This window comes from Watersipora subatra, chromosome 7 (genome assembly GCF_963576615.1).
Source record: "Watersipora subatra chromosome 7, tzWatSuba1.1, whole genome shotgun sequence".
NCBI lineage: Eukaryota > Metazoa > Bryozoa > Gymnolaemata > Cheilostomatida > Watersiporidae > Watersipora > Watersipora subatra.
In genome coordinates, this window is record NC_088714.1 from 61,208,319 (window position 1) to 61,214,318 (window position 6,000).

The following is a 6,000-nucleotide window of genomic DNA, read 5'->3' on the forward strand; positions in this document are numbered from 1 at the left end:
CAAATTTAACCATCATTTTGTAGATTAGTTAAAGTATAATAACGATACAAAACACATATAGGCCTATTTAAATATGTTACCAAGTATTTGTATATTCTTGAAAATCTCTTAAAACTTACCCATCTGATCGGATTATACACAAAGAGACAGATTTATTAAGACGAAAATCGTCACAAAACGCTTGAAAAGCTTGGTTTAATAAAAGTTAAGACCAGAAATTGAAACGGCACGCGACAGAGAATAGAACGATTAAGTCGTGCGCATTTCATGAAAAAATAAGGTGCACATTTCACCAGTCTATGGCATTGTTTACTTGTAATCGAATTTATTTGAAGGTTTCTGTAATAAACGTAGACCGTTTGAGGCGTTGACCGATTTATAGAGACAAAATTGTGGTACACAGTTCATCAGCCTATGTTTGTTTTGTCCAATCACCAAAGGTTTCATTTTTTAAAACGTTAGCCAAATTTCTTTACAACTTATGTACAAGCTAGGGCCAAACTACAGCGCCCCTTTATGACGAGAACATTTTTTATTTTGCTGCAGTTTGCATGAAACTTTCAGACGTGTGAATGCTCATACTCGCTTTCTGTTAAAGATCACTATCAAAACCATTCTACATTCAACGCAACCAACTTTCAAACTGTGTATAGTACGCAGTAGCTTGCCATTTTATTTCTAATTTTGCATTTCAGAGTTATAATAAACATATTTCTTTATTGTTGTTAAATTACATGCATTACAGTAGATTAGGCCTACAGCTTTATAACACTTTTATAACAGCTTTTATTTTGCTGCAGTTTGCAGAAATCTTCAAGACACGTGAACGCTCATAGGTTTTCTATTATTGCTGTATTACTATATTAACAATATTGCTCATTCTAATAATATCAGTGCATTTAACTTCTAATATTGGCCAATATTGCATTTCTCCTATTGCAGGGGAGATATTATAATAAACATATAATATTTTTCTTTCATTATTGCTGTTTGTCATGACCAAACACTTTTTAAATAAAATTTCTAAAAATCTATATAAATACCACAACTTCTCGATATTGTTAGCTATGACATTTTGAAATGTAAACAAAATTGTGCATTGGTTTTCTATTATTACTATATTAATAATATTGATTATTCTAATAATATCGGTGCATTTTACTTCTAATATTAGCCTATATTGCATTTCTCCTATTGCAGGGGGAAAATATAAACATCTTTTCCTTTAATTATTGCTGTTTGTTGTATATAATAACACCCACACCCAGTACACTACAGCTACCATTGAAGTTATCCTGTTGCGCTGCAGTGCCATTTGACTGCTAATATTGTATTTCTCAACCATCAGTACCCTTTCTTTTTTTCTAATATCACTTTGATCATGGGCTGTATGACAGTGGAATATCCCTTTGGTCGTGGGCTGTATGACAGTGGAATATCACTTTGGTCGTGGGCTGTATGACAGTGGAATATCACTTTGGTCGTGGGCTGTATGACAGTGGAATATCACTTTGGTCGTGGGCTGTATGACAGTGGAATATCAATTTGGTCGTGGGCTGTATGACAGTGGAATATCACTTTGGTCGTGGGCTGTATGACAGTGGAATATCACTTTGGTCGTGGGCTGTATGACAGTGGAATATCACTTTGGTCGTGGGCTGTATGACAGTGGAATATCACTTTGGTCGTGGGCTGTATGACAGTGGAATATCACTTTGGTCGTGGGCTGTATGATAGTGGAATTTTTAGTTTAAGGCATGTATATTTTGGGCTATGGAAGGAATTCTGACTTTTTGTTTTAGTTCTTTTCTGCCAAGTACATGTATGTTGAAAAATGAAAATGCCAAAAGATATATCCCATCAAAGAGGACATATAAAATACTTGAGTGACAAAATTACAGAGCATCCTGTCACTATACTTAAATTCAGTTGGAAGGAAATGAGAAGCAACTATTATCGAAACAAATAATTTTGTGGTTGGCTCATTTTATTGTAACACACTAATATTTGTTTTCAAACTTAATGATGTAGTTATACAGTGCTACTTCCGTGAATGTAGATCTTTTGTTGCACACGCTAAAACTAACAGTGTTATAAGTTGTTCCTTCAAATATCGACTTGATTAAACCAACTTAACAAATGCACAAAAGTGTACTAAAGGCTTTCAAAGTACTAAAATGTTACTATATGCGTGTTCAAATAAGTCTTTCAAATAAGACGAGCGAGAGGCGAGCGAAGGGCATATGTCTCATATATACAAACGCCTCATCTATACAAATGCAACATATACAAAAGTCTCATCTACACACATGTTTCATATATACGGATGTCTCATATATACGGAAGTTTTATATATATACATGAATATGTCTCGTATATACATATGCCTCCTATATACAGATGTATCACATATACAGATGTATCATCTATATAGATGTCTCATCTATACAGATGTATCATATATACAGATGGCTCATCAATACAGATTTTTTATCAATACAGATGTCTCATCTATAACAATGTAACATATGTACAGAAGTATCATCTATACAGATGTTTCATATAAACAGATGTTTCATATACACAGATGTCTCATATATATGAATGTCTCATATATATATATATACATGTAGATGTCCCATATATACCTATGTCTCATATATGCACATATCTCTAATATACAGATGTCTCATCTATACAGATAGCTCATCAATACAGATATCTATATATATAAATGTATATAAATGTATATATAAATACATATATATATAAATGTCTCATCAACATAGATTGATCATCTATTCAGATTTCTCATCTATCCAGATGTCTCATATACATATATATATATATATATATAAATATATATATATATATATATAAATATATATATATATATATATACGTATATATATTATTATATATATTATTATATATATATATTTATATATATATATGTATATATATATATATATACATATATATATATATATATACGTATATATATATATATATATATATACGTATATATATAAATATAAAAATGTTTCCTCACCCCGGATACCCCGTATGGGTGGTAAATTCTGCTCTAACTCGGGTCTCCTACCAGAGACTTAGGAGTTTGAGCACTCGCCTCAAGATCTTAGCTGTTCCCAATAGCGCAATTTTCTGCAACTCACCTGAGTTGTTTGTTGTTGATATTTGGGCAAGCCACATATTATGCGCCGGTGTTATTGCGCCCAGTGCCCCAATGACTACTGGGATTACAGTTGTTCTTACATTCCAGCATTTTTCAATTTCTTCTCCAAGAGGGAGATATTTCTCTACCTTTTCTTTTTCTTTGCTGGCTATATTGTAGTCATTGGGTACTGCTATATCTATTATAGTAGCCCTCTTGTTCTCTTTGTCTACCACCACTATATCTGGTTGGTTTGCTAGGACATGCTTGTCAGTTTGGATGTAGAAGTCCCAGAGGATCTTAGCGCGGTCATTTTCATTGACTTTACCAGGAGCTTCCCACCAGTGTTGTGGTTTATTAAGGCCATACTCATCACATAGACTTCTATACACAATACCTGCGACATGATTATGCCGCTCAGTGTATGCATTCCCTGCTAGCTGCCTGCATCCACTGATGATGTGTTGGATGGTCTCAGGTGCATCTTTGCACAGTCTGCATCTAGAATCGTCTCTAGTGTGATAGATTTTCGTTTGGAGTTGCCTTGTTGGGAGCACTTGCTCCTGGGCTGCCATGATTAGCGACTCTGTATTGGTCGTTAGGTTTCCTTTGTTCAGCCACATATATGTCTGGTGAAGATCGCCAACCTTAGATATTTGTTGGTGGTAAGCACCATGAAGAGGTTTTGTGTGCCAGTCAATTTCCTCATCATCAGGGCGTAGGTCCGTTGTAAGAGCAGCCGATTGAAATTCAGCTAGCCACTTCTCTGAGATGGCCATGGAGGCTGCATATGCTTTGATGCTTTGCTCCTCCTCTTTCACTGTCTGCTGTAAACTTTTGAGTCCCCTATCGCCATCTTTCCTATCAACATACAATCTAGTAGTATCAGATTTTGGATGGAGTGCTTCATGCATGGTCAGCAGTTTACGAGTTGCTACATCTGTTTCTTTGATGGCTTCCTCAGTCCACTTTATTATGCCTGTTGGATATCTTATTACTGGCAGTGCGTAGGTATTTATTGCCATGATTTGGTTTTTGGCATTGATCTGGCTCCGTAAGACCTGCCGAAGGTGTTTCTTGTATTCGGTAATGGCTTTGTGACGTACCTCAACTCCGTGGTTGATGTTGCTTTGCATAATCCCTAAGTACTTGTACCCTTCTTCTATATCTTTTATGGTACCATTTGGCATTCTTAGGCCATCTGTGAGCATAGAATGGCCTTTCTTAAGAATTAGCCTTCCACATTTCTCAATACCGAAGGTCATTCCGATGTCCTTGCTGTATATCTGAGTAAGGTGTATTAGCGAATCAATGTCCCTTTCTTTGTTAGCGTACAGCTTGATGTCATCCATGTAGAAGAGGTGGTTTATCTTGGTGCCACTCTTAAACTGGTACCCATATTGAGTCTCCTCCAGCATATTGCTTAGAGGGTTTAGGCATATGCAGAAGAGCAGCGGTGATAAGGAGTCACCTTGATAGATGCCTCGCTTAATTTGTACACTTGCCAGCTTTTTGCCATTAGCCTCCAGTTCCGTTTTCCATTTGGTCATTGACATCTTGATGAATGCCACAAGAGCAGGGTGAACATTGTACATACTGAGGCACTCAAGTATCCAACTATGGGGAATTGAGTCATAGGTCTTTTTGTAGTCAATTCAAGCCATGGCAATATTGGTTTGCCTTCTCCTGCTGTCTTGACAGACTGTCCGATCCACTAGTAACTGATGTTTAGTTCCTCGGGTGTTGCGCCCAATTCTTTTCTGAGCACTGGTCATATAGTGACTCATGTGCTTTTCCAGTTTGTCTGCAACTATTCCTGAGAGCAGTTTCCAAGTGGTGGGCAAGCACGTTATTGGTCGATAGTTTTGGGAATCGGCCCCTGCTTTGGATATTTTATCGGAAGTACAGTTCGTCCTTTGGTCAGCCATTCTGGATGGTCACCTTGTTTTATTAGGCATTCCATCTGCTTAGCCATTCTAGTGTGAAGTGATGTCAATTTCCTTAACCAGAAGGCTTGAATCATGTCATGGCCAGGTGCTGCCCAGTTCTTCATACGCTGCACTCTGCACTTGATGTCCTCTTTGCTGATGGTGAGTCCTTGCTGAGCCACAGTGTGTTGATGGTTCTCTTTAAGCCTCTTCAGCCAATTTGCAGTGGTGTTATGAGTAGTCTCTTTCTCCCAGATGTCCTTCCAGAACTTTGAAGTGCTAGATCGGGGAGGATCAGACATTGGCCTCTGCAGTTCACCTTTGAACTGGGAATACACTCTAGATGGGTTATTGATGAACAGTTTGTTCATTCTCTTGTTATCCCGCTCTTTGGTGTACCGCTTCAGTCGTGCCGAGAGTGCTACTAGCTGCTGTTTGGCAGATTCTAGAGCTTCTATTGTGGCTTCCCTTTTTGGACGCTCCACACTGTGGTTAGATCTCTCACTGAGCCTACTAACTTTCTTGCGCAAGTCCTTGATCTTATTTTGTAGCCTCAGCTGCCAAGGTGGAATGGCTTGAAGCCTTGTTGGCATTGGCTTAATATCTATCTCCTCCAAGATGACGGTTGCTGTACTGTAGATTAAGGCATTAGTCTCACTGATTGATCCAGTTGAGATCGACTCTAGTGCCATGTTAATGTCTTCTAACAGCTTCTTAGGTATGGCCTTGCTAACTCTTCGTAGTGGTACCCTGCTTCCATAATCATTAGCAGCTAACATCTTGTTGATGATATTTTCCGCAAGCTCTCTCACATTTGGGTCAAAGTCCAAGTGCATGTCTTCTTCAACCCGTGAGTCAACACATGATCGTGTATGCGTGACAGTGTGTGTTGATATG